Source organism: Scylla paramamosain, chromosome 10 (genome assembly GCF_035594125.1).
Source record: "Scylla paramamosain isolate STU-SP2022 chromosome 10, ASM3559412v1, whole genome shotgun sequence".
Lineage (NCBI taxonomy): Eukaryota > Metazoa > Arthropoda > Malacostraca > Decapoda > Portunidae > Scylla > Scylla paramamosain.
Genome location: NC_087160.1, coordinates 2,140,459 through 2,155,554, shown reverse-complemented (window position 1 = coordinate 2,155,554; position 15,096 = coordinate 2,140,459). Strand labels below are relative to the sequence as shown.

The following is a 15,096-nucleotide window of genomic DNA, read 5'->3' as shown; positions in this document are numbered from 1 at the left end:
GGGGAGGGAAAAGAAGTGTGAACCAGGACTGGGGGAAAGAGAGAGAGAAAGATAGATGAAGGAAGAGATAGAAAGGAAGAGGGAAACTGGAAGAAAAGGAGGAAAAGGAGCGTTGAAAGAGAAGAGAACATAGACAGAGGAAAAGGAGAAGGAAGAGAGGAGCAGTGGCAGACAGAGAGAGGAAGACTGGAAGAGAAAGAGGAGGATGAGAAGAAGTGAGAAAAAATACGAAAGGGATAGTGGAACAGAGAGAGAGAGAGAGAGAGAGAGAGAGAGAGAGAGAGAGAGAGAGAGAGAGAGAGAGAGAGAGAGAGAGAGAGAGAGAGGAGAAAGAAGGGACGGTCTGGAGAGCTGAATCATGTCTTTCGGGGATGTTTTTTGTACCTTCACGTCGTGGACTCTCTGTGTGACTCTTGTCCCTTCCTCTGCTGCGCCTCCTTCGTCAGATTGCACATGGTAGTTCGTCACAGGAGGGCCAACAGGGATGCTGCTGCTTGTTTTCCCTTTTATGTTCCTTTGCTTCTTCGTCACTGTTGGTTTGTCACTGCTGATAGATAGATAGATAGATAGATAGATAGATAGATAGATAGATAGATAGATAGATTGATTGATTGATAGATGGATTGATAGATAGTTTATTGACCGTAAGTTTTGCACATAAAAACAAACTTACACACACACACACACACACACACACACACACACACACACACACACAGGAACTAACACAAAGCGACCTTGCTTGGCCCGAAAACCTACAAGTGTGTGTGTGTGTGTGTGTGTGTGTGTGTGTGTGTGTGTGTGTGTTCCTCTGCGTTTCCCATTTACTTATAAACTTCATTCTACTTTTCTTCCTTTCTTGCTTGTCTTTTTCTATATTCTTACATTTGTATTTCCATTTCTTTCCTACTCTTTTGTTTACTTTCCTTGTTTATTCCTTCCTTCCTTCATTCCCTTCTGTTATTCCTTTATGGGTGTTCATTAGCAGCATCTTAGTATGTATGTATGTATGTATGTATGTATGTAAATATCTTAATACAATGCTACTACTTTCCTTCTCTCTCTCTCTCTCTCTCTCTCTCTCTCTCTCTCTCTCTCTCTCTCTCTCTCTCTCTCTCTCTCTCTCTCTCTCTCTCTCTCTCTCTCCACGTCCACTTTCGATCAGGTTCCGCTGCTCGCGTGTGTTCAATTTGCAGGAGTGTTTTCATTCTCAACGTCTTAGTATTATTTTTTGTGTGAAGGTTGTAGCGGTGGTGGTGGTGGTGGTGGTGTGACCTGTCTTGCCTTACACGGGGTTCGAACCGGCGAGAGTAATGAAGCAGCTTGACCCACATTGCCACCGAGCCTCCCTCCCTCCCGCGCACTGATTCTTACTCCCTCTTAATAATTATTCTCTCTCTCTCTCTCTCTCTCTCTCTGTTAGACGATTTTTCTCTCTTTTTCTTTCAAACATTCTCTTCTTTGTTTTCTTCATTTCTCATTTTCATTTCTTATTAAATAGTATATGATTTTTTTTCTGAAATTTCCTCTCATCTTTAATTATCTTTTATTTCTTTAACATCTACTTCACGAATATTTGTTTTCTTTCTTTATTTTCCTCTTTTTAACATTTTTCCTTCTTTTGTTACTTCTAATTCTCTCTCTGTCTCCCTCTCCCTCTCCCTTTCCCACACTCTCCCTCTTCCTCTCCTTCTCCTCTTTCTCCCCTCCTCTTGGTTCTACTTTCCCTCCTGTCTGGCCTCCGTCTCTCTCTCTCTCTCTCTCTCTCTCTCTCTCTCTCTCTCTCTCTCTCTCTCTCTCTCTCTCTCTCTCTCTCTCTCTCTCTCTCTCTCTCTCTCAACTCTCCCCTCCCTCCTCCCCCCATCATACCTCTCCTGGTCTCCTCTGAACCCTATTCCGTCACACGAACAATAAAGGTAATTTTTGGAGCATTAATCACCACACTTGCGCAAACCTGATCATTCCTCAGTGTGGGCAGAGTGATTGGGATTGTTTAGTGAAGTTAAGGGAACATTTTACGGTTTAGATGTGAGATGGAGTGTTGAGAGAGAGAGAGAGAGAGAGAGAGAGAGAGAGAGAGAGAGAGAGAGAGAGAGAGAGAGAGAGAGAGATGAAGGTAACAAGGTTTGTGAAAAAAGAATGAAAAGTAAAAGTAGCAACAAATTATGTAAAAAAAAAAAAAAGAGGAAAGGAAAAATGAAGAAGCAAGTTTGTGGAATGAGTTTGGGAGAGAGAGAGAGAGAGAGAGAGAGAGAGAGAGAGAGAGAGAGAGAGAGAGAGAGAGAGAGAGAGAGAGAGAGAGAGAGAGAGAGAGAGAGAGGGCACTATCATTATTAACAATTCATCAGATTGACGATAAAGACGGAACGAAGGTTATTACACACACACACACACACACACACACACACACACACACACACACACACACACACACACACCTGCATTGCCAGTCATGGTGCACAAGACACGCTGGCGAGAAGGAAGTTGGTCAGTAGGTTAGCGGTGGAGCGAGACGAGAGGAGAGGCGATAGAGAAGGAGGTGGAAGAGAGAGAACAACAATGGAAAATAAAACCCTAAGATCTTTAAAGTAAACCCATTCCTTTAGATTCCCTTGGCTGAGGATACACACTCACGCCCTTCAGTTTACCCTTCAGGAGGTGGACGTCTGTATCTTTCCTCCTGGCGGTGAAATGTTAAGGGAACGAGCGATGTGCAGTGGAACCCTTTGCCTGGTGTTGTCAGTGCTCGACAGGAGGAAGGCAAAGGTCTGACCCGAGGAGTGTGACCCGTGAAGAGGCGAGGGGTCGTGTTCTGAAGAGCTTTGGACTCTCACCAGGACTGTTTTCAAAGGCCACAGAGGTGATTAAGCCTTGTTCTCGTGCTGGTTTTCCTAATAGTGATAAGGAATGTTTGTTTAACTATCGCTGCAGTCATGGGAACGTTTGAAAACCATGATAATTTCCACTATAATCTTAAAATATTAAAGCATATACTGTTTTTCAAATGCCACGGAGGTGATTGAGTCCTGTTCTCATGTTTTCCTATTGGTGATGTGGAACCCTAGTTAAATATTTCACTTCCATTATAATTTTAAGAGGCTAAGACATATGTTGTTTTTCAAAGGCCAAGGAGATGATTAAGTCTTGTTCTCGTGTTATGTTTCCTATTGGTGATGTGGAATCCTAGTTAAACACCACTGGAATCATGGAAGCATTTGAAGACTGAGAACCACCATTAGACATTTGAGAATATTATACTGTTTTCCTATTGATTACGTAGAATCTTGCTTAAACTATCACTGGAATCATGGAAACACTTAAAAATCCTTATAACTTTCGAAAACCCTTGAATACCTTGACAGCTTCCACAGAAACTTATTGAAAGCTGTCAAGACGCTGGAACATAAGAATACATACAGAAGAAGTCTTATAGTTTTACAAAAGACTCCGATTTCTTCACTCTTATCCTAGTCTATTAAGGGAAGCATATCACTCACTCTTAATTTGAAGGTCCACCCTGCTCATGTTCCGCTCCATAATGTAGAATGTAAATTTAAGCACCTCAGGAGACGCACTGGCAACATCATTTGTCAGGAGAGAGACAGGAGATGCAACACTGATGTCTTTGTTTGCACTGCGAGGGTCATCTCAAGGGGTCAAAGAGAGAGAGAGAGAGAGAGAGAGAGAGAGAGAGAGAGAGAGAGAGAGAGAGAGAGAGAGAGAGAGAGAGAGAGAGAGAGAGAGAGAGAGAGAGAGAGAGAGAGAGAGAAACTACCTTGACTTTAAGTGATAAATTTCCTTTCATATGACAGATCAGGAAACTGTGTGTGTGTGTGTGTGTGTGTGTGTGTGTGTGTGTGTCCTTCCAGCATGTGCGTGTAGGAGTCTAAGAATGTGAAACTTGTCTTGATTATGAGCTTGAGAAACGACAGACAGGAGAAAAAATGTTTACTCATGTTCGTCTTGAATTTTGCGTATTTGAAAGTCCAAGGTCGAGGAGAGGAGGAGGAGGAGAAGGAAGAGAATGAGAACGGGAATAAGGAAAAACGAAAATATGTAGTAGGAGTAGCAATAGGAGAAAAAAGGAAGTGGTGTAGAAAGAAGTGAAGGAGCAAAATGAGAACGAAAATAGAAAAAAAGTTTAGAGTGAGAATAAGAGATCGGAAAAGATAGAAGAAGAAGAAGAAGAAGAAGAAGAAGAAGAAGAAGAAGAAGAAGAAGAAGAACAACAACAACAACAACAACAACAACAACAACAACAACAACAGGAGAAGTACCAGCAGAATCACCACCACCACCACCACCACCGCTACCAGCACGAAGAGAAGGAGGATGACGAGCAGCAGGAGGTGAAGGAGAAGGAAGAGGAGGGTAGCGCGGCGTGGCGTGGCGTGGCGTGGCGCGGCTCAGCGGGTGGTGTTGCAATGTTTCCCTTCCTTCGCCACCTGTCGTGCTGTTTCACCTTTTGCCTTCTGCACGTAACTTTATTAGATAGCAACTTTTACTTTCTTACGGGGACGGAATGACGGCATTAGTGCGCGCTTACCACTGAGACGCGCACACACACACACACACACACACACACACACACACACACACACACACACACACACACACACACACACACACACACACACACATAATTAAAAAGTAACAACAAAAGAAAAAAATATCGAAAAAAAATAAATGAAAAAGAAAGGAAAACAAATTGGTGGAGGAAATGTTAAAGAAGGAAAAAGAGAATTAAAGGGGAGTGGGAATTTCAGAAAAAAAAAAGATAAGTTTAATGAGAAATGAGAATTAAAGAAAACAAAGAAGAAAATGTTGGCAAGAAAAGAAGAGAGGAAATTCGTGTAACACACACATACAGAGAGAGAGAGAGAGAGAGAGAGAGAGAGAGAGAGAGAGAGAGAGAGAGAGAGAGAGAGAGAGAGAGAGAGAGAGAGAAGAAGGAAAAGTTGGGATTTAGAATTAGAATAAAAGCGAAGTAGGAAGGAAAATGTGTAAGAGGGAAGAAGAAGAAAAATAAAGAGATATTGTGGACAAAGAGAGAGAGAGAGAGAGAGAGAGAGAGAGAGAGAGAGAGAGAGAGAGAGAGAGAGAGAGAGAGAGAGAGAGGAAGGATTGAGAGGTAGAGTAAAAAAGTAGAGATTGAGGGCAAGAACGAAGAAGAAGTAGGAAAAGAAGAGCGTGTGAAGGAAGAGGAAGAAAGACGGAAAGATTGGAGAAGGAAGAGGAAGAAGTGAAGGAGAGAATGATAGAAAGAAAAACAGAATAGAATAAAGGGATGGAGGAATGAAGTAGCCGAGTAATAAAAATGATAAATAGGGAGAAAAAAAGGACGATTAAGAGATGACAAAAGACATGATATTAATAGAGGAAGAAAAACGATGAAGAGGGAGAAGGGAAGGAAAGAGAAACTGGGAAGAGGAAGAGAAGACGAAAGAAGGACAGATTACGAATTAGAGAAAGAGGAAGATTGAGAGCTAAGAGAAATGGCAGGAAGTGAAGAAGGAAAGGAGAGAAGAAGGAAAGAAAACGAAAGATGAAGATACACGAATAGAAAATAAGAGTGATTGAGTGAGAAAGGGAAGAAAAAGAAAGGGGAGAGATAAATAGCTAGAGAGAGAGAGAGAGAGAGAGAGAGAGAGAGAGAGAGAGAGAGAGAGAGAGAGAGAGAGAGAGAGAGGTTGAAGGTTGACAAATACGCGTCGTTCACTCTTCCTTTTCCTTCTTTGTTTACATTAATCAGCTGTTGCGTCTCTCTCTCTCTCTCTCTCTCTCTCTCTCTCTCTCTCTCTCTCTCTCTCTCTCTCTCTCTCTCTCTCTCTCTCTCTCATATCTGCGTTTCCTAGAGAGAGAGAGAGAGAGAGAGAGAGAGAGAGAGAGAGAGAGAGAGAGAGAGAGAGAGAGAGAGAGAGAGAACAATGAACATAAGATTCTAATTCTCCCACATTTTAATTACCGTTTTTTACCTCCTCGTCTTCTTCTTCCTTCCCCTCCTCCTCCTCCTCCATTTCCTTTTCTTTCTCCTTCCACTCTTCTTTATTGACTTACTTATCTTCTTCCTTCCTTCCTTCCTTTCTCCAGTCATTCTTTTCCGTCTCTGTTTAACTCTTCTCTTAAACTCCTTTCTCTTCCTTCATTCATTCCTCCTCCTCCTCCTCCTCCTCCTCCTCCTCCTCCTCCTCCTCCTCCTCCTCCTCTTTCTTTACACGCTAACCCTCTTCCTCTTCCTTCATTCCTTGACCCTCTCAGTCTTTGTGTGTGTGTGTGTGTGTGTGTGTGTGTGTGTGTGTGTGTGTGTGTGTGTGTGTGTGTGTGTCCTCGTGCCCTTCCTTCATTCCTCCTTTCCTTCCTCTTCCTCCGCCCTCCTCATCCTTCTAATGTTCCCAGACAAACATTTCCCGTGCTCTCTCTCTCTCTCTCTCTCTCTCTCTCTCTCTCTCTCTCTCTCTCTCTCTCTCTCTCTCTCTCTCTCTCGTCCTACTTTCTCACGCGCCGCCACGCTGGTGATCGAGCGTGTTTAAACGATCTGGATTGAGAGAGAGAGAGAGAGAGAGAGAGAGAGAGAGAGAGAGAGAGAGAGAGAGAGAGAGAGAGAGAGAGAGAGAGAGAGAGAGAATCAGACCGTTGGCTAAACACACACAAAAAAAAAAAAAATACACACACCTTACTAATGAAGACTTAAGTATCCCCTAGAGAAAAAAGCGAAAAAAACTAGATCCTGAAAAAAAAAGAAAAAAAACTTACATTCGTCAGGTCCCACCGAGACTCGAACTCGGATTGTTGGATTCAGAGTCCAAAGTGCTAACCATTACACCATGGGACCACGCAAATTGCAACTGCGGGGCGTGTGTCTTACCTCGCGTCACTCACCAGAGGAGGCACAACAACACCACACTGCTGCCACACTGCCCGCCGCCTCTCGCCTGCCGTGACGGTGACTAGAGAGAGAGAGAGGGAGAGAGAGAGGTGTTTTATGTATACAAACAATATACATAAAACACCTCCAAGTTAAGACGACTCGGAACAAACGATACACACAAACACGCTGATGAAACAGTATCACCCGCCCTTTTCCTCCCTGAGTACCTTGTGACTTGTGTAGTAACGGTGACGGGCGGGGGCGGGGGGTGAGGGGCTTGCTGTGGGGCTGCCGAGAGGGAAGACATGTGGCTGAGGGAGGAGTAGGAGGGAGAATGGAGGAGGAAGGAGAAGGGGGAGGGAGGAAAGTAGGTAAGGGAGGAGAGGTGGCCTGCTTACATGGATTGGAGGAGAGGGGAATGGGAGGGAAAGAAATGGTGAGGGAAAAGTGAGAGGTGTGAGGCAGCTGGTTTGGGGTAGGGAGAGTAGAAATGATGTAAACGAAAAGGGAAATTGAAGGAATATAACTAAATCGTCATCTTTTCTTCTTTTCTTGACCTCTTTTTCATGTTTTTGTGTGGTCATTGTGTTTCACGGCTCTTCTTCCACCATCTCCGGTCATACACATCACTCTCTGACATTTTACTTTTCTCGAGTCCTTCTTTACGCAGTCTAATCACCTCCGCTTTGGTCTTCCTCTTGTCCTTCTGCCTTGCACCTCCACCTCCATTACTTCTCTCCACATATGGCGCTTCCCTTCTCTTAACATGGGCGGACAACTGAATAATGGTCTAAAATCACAGCAGTTGTTTTTTTTTTTGCTATTCTCCTCTTGGTCTTTATCTTGGCCACCTGCCTCACACCTCCATCTCCATCTGTCAAGTGATAAATGACTCTTCCTTCTCTTCATTTGTCGAACCAATGTATAACCTTCAAGACACTGCACCATGTTGTACAGATTAGACTAAGTTAATTGTGGTGGTGAAAAAAAATAAATAAATAATGCCGGATGAAACGGACAGTGAATAACCTTCAAGACACTGCACCATGTTGTACAGATTAGACTAAATTGATTGTGGTGGTGATGAAAAAAAAAAAAAAAGGTGGATGAAACGGATCTTTATTTCTCTACCGTTTCGACAGTGTGCCTTCCTTAGAAAGAACATTTTCCTGCTTCACTCTGTTTCCTCACCACTACAATTGACACGCTTCGCTACGTGATTCTGGACTGGATTTCTTTCTGTTTTCTCAAAGGGACTGGCACCTTCATTGGGCCTTTTCTGTAGTTATTTTTTTTTTTCTACCAGTTCTATTTCCCTTGCCCAGAGTCTCACATACATGAAAAATAAAAACCGTAGGACGCGAAACAAGGAAGGCAACAAATATGGAACAGAATGGGAAAGAGAATATTATACTGACCAAGAAAGAAATACGAAAAAAAAAGTATGACCTGAACAAGGAAAAACACTCGTAACAAACCAGGAAGAGGAAGAAAATACAAGTACGTAAAAGAAAATATTATACTGACGAAGAAAGGAAGGAATCAGAAACGTTGTGCAATGAAAGTTATGCATTGTGTGAGAACCAGAGTAGTGAGAGGATTATAATGTGCATGCGTATTGTAAACATTAGCGAGGACTGTTTGCTGCAGTGTTGCGTCCGTGGGGTTTTGGAATGTGTGCTGCTTATGTTCTTTATTTGTACACCTTTTCCTTACGTAACATCAAGTTCTAGAGATGCATATTGTGGGGAATTTCCTCTTATTTTATTTCAATCAAGTAGCGGGTTCCTTATTGGTAAGTTCAAAATGTGGAATGATAAAAGATGGAGTTGATTTTATTGGTATTACGCGAACGAGTCACTCTTGCCCTAGTTCTTCCGGCCCTCGTCACTCAGGCCTCTCCCGCACTCAAGGCAGTCACGGCAGCCTCCCATAGCTGACTGTACCTCATCACGTGAAGAGTTAATCCCTTGATAACATGATAACATGATTACCAACTGAAGGATTAAAGACATAGGCATGTTTTAGGCTAAGTGGATCAACTACGTAATTTTGAATATATTTTAGTTATTTTATATTTAGTTTTACTTTGACTCATGTTTCATATACTGATTTATGTAAGTACTTTTTTCTTTTTTTTACTCAGACGCGTGTTTTTATTTTTACTCAGTTTTATAATTTTATTTTGTGTAGTTTTACGATAAAGTGGCAAGGCAGAAGATATGGAGGTGCCTGAGGGAGAAGGAGGTGTCAGAAAAATACGTCAGAGTGATCAAGGAAATTTATGGAAATGTGACAACTAGTAGAGGTAGAAACACGGGCGGAATGACAGACAACTTCCAAGTTAAAGTAGGACAACACCAAAGATCCGTGTTTAGTCCCCTCCTCTTTAACACAACAAATGTCATAACCAAAGTCGTGAGAGAGGGACCGCCTTGATGCTTGTTCTACGCGGACGACACAGTACTGGTTTGCTCTTGTTCTTGTTCTTGTTCTTATTCTTGTTCTTCTTGTTCTGTGTGCGATTTTGCTTCCCGGCTACGGCTTCTTTAGTCAAGACAGTTTGGTCATCTGCACGCTGTCTCGATCTAACCTTAAACTTTTAATAACACTATGCTATTGTTCTTAAGCCTTTCAGCGTTCTATTTTGACAACTTCCTGCAGGCTGTGAAGGGAGGCATTTGTGTTTACAGGGGTATTTCTGTTGAAGTGATAGTTTAAAAAGGGTTCTGCATCATCAATAGGGAAAAACACTCCCCTAGTTACGTAAGTCGTTCTGCGGGCTGGAATTGGAAGGTATCTGGATTTTGCATCATCAAAAGGGAGAGAAATCACTCTTGAGAACCCGACATATCATATCCGTGGCCTTAATCCTTTCGATGCGAATTGCAACAATTCACAACCCTAAAAGCAATGAAATCTTTATAAGCATCGACATGAAAGGTAAAAAATGAATGAAAGGAATATATTTTAGCCATTCTTAGTCAGTAAAATACTTGGAGGTGGCGGTGCAGCATGAAGAAATGTCTCACAGTGATTAATAATTTGGGTAAAACATGCCAGCTAGCAGGGAACGTTTAAAAATACTGGCCTATGACACAGTGTTTTGTTGGCTGTGTTACTGAGCAGCGATAAAACTACAGGCGCTGATAGATTTGAGCTTCTCGGGTCACTCCTGTTACTGTCAGTGGTGCCTTTCGAAACACTAAACTTACAACACTTTTTACTAAGCTAGAGGGGAAGCCATTGTAGTTAAGAAGTTAAAATATGAAGACGGCAAGTGTGTGTGTGTGTGTGTGTGTGTGTGGTGAATGTACACCCTTAAGAACCAGTCTGTTAGGCGTAATATCACCTTGATGGCCGAGCTGCCCACCGTGTGCCAGCATAATGACATCATTCCCGCTCTCTACACGCCGCTCAGATTGCAAACCTCCGTGTAAACACCGGGAAGATGGACGTGTGTGGCGGCGCGGGCAGTGGGGCGTGACAGGCAGGGAGGGAGGCTGATAGGCGATGGGCATCCACAACACGACCACTGTATCACTCTACAGCGGCGACAGATTGGTTACAAGTGTCGAGATTTGTTGACGTTTCGCTGGAGAATGTACCACGCCAGGCCGCCGCTGACCTGGTCCCTCATTCCCCGCGCTCCTGCAACACCGCTCTACTAATGGCACCCCGCGGCGGGCGTCAGGACCCCATGGGATCCCACAGGACCCCATGGGATCCCACGCCAGTCGCCCCGTAACCTCATTTCCAGTCTTAGATAAGTTAGTGCGGCTCTCCCACGCTCCGGATTTTGATTTCACAAATATGACATGTGTCTGGGAGGCAAGGAAAGCTGACTATGACTAGGAAAGGAAGTTTTCACGTTTAGAACCGAAAATCTAAAGTAACTCCTGGTGACAAGCAAACACTGATGTCACCAATACGCCAAGAGTGTCAGGATGGGTCGGAGAGCTGCCTGTGACTAAGGAATGAGTGTTATGTTGACGGCTGGGAGAAGGAAGCAGAACGTCTGATGACTTGGAGACACTGATTTCACCAATACGTCAAGAATGTCGGGGCGGGAAGGAAGACTGCCTGTGACTGGGGAAGAGTGTTACACTGAGGGCTGACAAAGGGAAGGGAAGTGTGACGCCCCGCCTGGTGACAAGCAAACACTGCCTTCCCTTATAGGTTCCTGTGCTATAAGATACGACGTGAAGTGTTAGTGCTTTTACTGTTTAGCGACTTTTTCCAGTAATCATCTTCAGACATCAGGACACTTATTTTCCTTACGTACTAAAGGCTCTTAAGTAATTCCGTGACCTAAAGAGGCAAATTTAAAAAGGTGTTTGTTTTTCTAATCTGTCTCTTACTCGTTTGACTATTAATGGTTGAATAATTAAGTTTAATATGCCTTGTTTATTTATTTATTTTTTTCTGGTATAGTAGATTGAAGATAAAGGGGTTAGTTCTATTTTCTATTCTCTTCCATCTCTCTTTATTTCCTCTGTCTCTCGTCGTCTTTAATTCTCCGCTCATTTTCCTTGTGTCCTTGCAAACATTATTTTTTCTTAGTGCTATGGATGTTAAAAAGGAACGAAAGTGGCAGTAAAAGGTTTGGTCTGTGTGAAAATAAGAACACAAAAGAACACAAAGGAAGAATAAATATGAGTATACCTAATGGTCCGTATGAGGCTGACTGAATGAATGAATGAATTAATGGTGGGGAGATAGGCAGAAGGGGTGAAATATCAGGTATGAGAGAGAGAGAGAGAGAGAGAGAGAGAGAGAGAGAGAGAGAGAGAGAGAGAGAGAGAGAGAGAGAGAGAGAGAGAGAGAGAGAGAGAGAGAGAAGCGGCTGACTGATAAGTTGCATTAATTTGAGATAAGGGACGCGGGATAATAAAGGCGACGGCTTCTCGTGCGTCATAAGTTTTGTAAGTTTCCTCGTAGCACGGAGAGCAGCACCGGTCACCACGCAGCGTTATCTTTAAAAGGGTGAAGTGTGCAAGCGAGGAGATAAATAAGAAAAAAAAAGACGATGATCTCTGTATTCATAAACATTTCGTCGTCTCATTTTTTAAAATTTCAAGAGGCTCTGGTGGATGTTATTGTGCCTTTTGTATTTGCGTGGTAGTAGTAGTAATAGTAGTAGTAGTAGTAGTAGTAGTAGTAGTAGTAGTAGTAGTCGTCGTCGTCGTCGTCGTCGTCGTCGTCGTTGTTCTTGTTGTTGTTGTTGTTGTAGTAATTTCTGTAGTAGTAGTAGTAGTAGTAGTAGTAGTAGCAGTAGAAGCAGCAATACATATGGTACAATCATGTAACAAGTTTGCATCATAAATGGGAGGAAACACCCATGAAAACTCAATGAATCACCTCTGCGGCCTCTGAAAATTCCAGTGAAAGAACAACACGTTCAAGTATACGCCTGTACGTGTTAGATGGAGGATGCCAAGCTGGTTTGGCGTGTCTTGCATAAAAGGATAAAATAATGCAAAGACTATTCCTAAAGCGTGAACTGTCCCCACGAAAGTCTTGCACGAGGCGCTGTAGTGATGTAAACCCAATATTTCCCTTGAAAAGTCATGTAGCTACGATCTGTTTCCTCAAGCGTAGTGATCTTTACTTCCAGGAGGCTGTAATCTAGTAGAGGGTAGTGAGGATTATATGGGAGTTCTATGTAGTGCAGATGTAAATGCAGTTTTTGAGAGTGAGCTTGGAGTTGTTGGCAAGACGGAATTTGTCATAAATGAAAAAATGAAAATTTGTTTTAAGAGCACCGGTGTTCTGGCAGCACCTTGTTCTTTATGACTTCTGTCACTCCTGGATCCCAGGAACAATTTGTCTACAAGGGCATCAACAAAACTCCCAGTGGTTTAGCAGCCAAAACAGAGCCAAACAGCATGACTGACACTGTTGATAAGAAAAGCCAGCGACGATTCTTCTCCAAGATGTGCCACCGGCTTCGCAAGCGGCGGGAACCTAGCGGCGCAAAGACCGCGGCGGCAGGAGTGTTTGCCCGGGAAAGGGAGCACGAGGAGGTGAGCCATGTCAAGGCACAGAGCTTCATCGCCACCACCCCGCGGTGCCCTGGCTTCACCGGCCCGGTCATTGTGGGCGTGGTGTGGAAGAAGAAGTTCCTGTGTAGCGGGGACAAGAATGAAGGGGATGAAGTAGAATGCAAGGAGAGCAATGTGAACTGCAACTTCATCGCCACCACGCCCCGCTGCCCGGGCTTCACCGGCCCGGTCATCGTGGGCGTGGTGTGGAAGAAGCAGTTTTTGTGTAGCGGGGACAAGACTGAAGGGGATGAGATGGAATGCGGGAAGAGTCACGTGGCTTCCGTGAATATTGGAGTAAAAACAACTTGCAGTGGCTCAGCCACACCACGCTGCTCGAGCTTCACCGGCCCGGTCATCGTGGGTGTGGTTTGGAAGAAGCAGTTTGCTTGCAGTGGAGAGCGGGACGAGGTTGGCGAGGTGGAGCAGGCGAAGAACAGCCGCCAGGAGAAAGAAGATGAAGTGCAGGGAGAGAAGAAGAGAGTCTGGGTGGGGAAGAGGATTTGGCAATGGATGATGAAGAGAAAGAATTGAGAGGAGAGTCACTAGATGGAGCTGGCTGGCAAACACTCCTACGCCCCGGTGCTCGTAAGGGAAGGAAGTGTGGGTAAGGAAGGTCAGTGTATAAATGTTTAAAACTAAATGTAAGAAAAAAAAAAGTTATATGTTATATGTCAGTGTATAAATGTGTAAAACTAAAAGTAAAAAAAAAAAATATGTTATATGTTCATTATGTTATTAATGTTATAAATGTATTAATGTTGTTGTGCTGAAATGTTGACGTGTTTCTTGTTGTGTGACTTTGAAGTGTGTGTTGTCAATTTGTTAATATGTGTGAAAATAAGAAAAAAAAAAGTCTAGAATTAAGTGATGTTATGTGTTGATTGTGTTATCAGTGTTATAAATGTATCAGTGTTCTTGTATAGTTGTATTCCTCTTCTTCTTCTTCTTCTTCTTCTTCTTATTATTATTATTATTATAATTATCATCATCACTATTATTATTATTATAATTATTATCATTCTTCTTCTTCTTCTTCTTCTTCTTCTTCTTCTTATTATTATTATTATTATTATTATTATCATTATTATTATTTTCATTATTATTTCTATTATTATTATTATTATTATTATTATTATTATTATTATTATTATTATTATTATTATCATCATCATTATTATTATTATTGTTATTATCATTACTAGTAATTGTTATTGTTGTTGTTGCTGCTGCCGTTTTATTGGTATAAGACTTAATAACATAACGTAAGAAAAAAACACAAGAGACCAATTGGCCTGCACGTGGCAGCACCTGTACAAAAATCTCCATACGTACGGACGTTCACCAATCATCCCATTATGTTGTCTCATCCTAAAATTCCTCATTGGCTCGACACTAACAACATGATTACCTGATTACTGCGTCCATTCCAGTCATCTGCCGCTCTCACCGCACTAATCATCTTTGTGGCCTTTGCAAACAGTTACGTGAGGCCGGAACGTTTAACAACACGGGGCTTGGTTTGTCACTTTCGCCTTGAAATGTACTGTTAACTTAATAAGGAGGAAGAAAACGGAGTATGGAAGGTTACTGTGACGGCCTTTCCTTTCTACATCACCACGGTACATGACGGCATCTCTACAGCCTTTTAATTTTGCCTGATAGTTTTACCGCCACTAGAGAGAGAGAGAGAGAGAGAGAGAGAGAGAGAGAGAGAGAGAGAGAGAGAGAATTTATTTGTATTTACCTATTTGTATTTTTCACATATAGAACTAAGTCAAGGATGTAATGTCCTGTTTATTTTCACTGTCAATTTATCAAGCGTTCCTCTCCCAGTGATCATGATCTTAGCAGCTTGTTATGAAGGGAAAGGACCTTGATTTTGGCATTAGGGAACCGTTACCGCGAGTGGATGCCCTTCCTACCCTGGCTGGATTCGAACCCGTGCACTTAACATAAGAACATAACGGACCTAAATTTCCTGTTTCCTCAGTTTTCCTTTATCTGATTGGGAGTCTCATTTTCCTGCCTGCCCTTGAATTTTTCCTCTCTTCCCATGAAAATATTTCCCTGTGTTGTCAATAATTCTTCTTTACTTCCAGCTTTATCCTTTATTATTTTCTTCACCAGCGTTCTTTTGTTCCCAGTAATTGCCTCTTAAGTTAATTTCTCTCAATTTCCATA

General features: G+C 42.6%; 1 protein-coding gene and 1 non-coding gene across 4 annotated transcripts in view; one reads left to right on the top strand and one right to left on the bottom strand.

The window, feature by feature from the left end:
- Positions 1-15,096, top strand: part of LOC135104058 (basic phospholipase A2 pseudexin A chain-like) — a 91,185-nt gene that overhangs the window by 46,423 nt on the left and 29,666 nt on the right. The window lies entirely within an intron of this gene.
- Positions 6,761-6,832, bottom strand: Trnaq-cug (transfer RNA glutamine (anticodon CUG)). Its single transcript has one exon. It is a non-coding gene; the product is annotated as a tRNA-Gln (tRNA).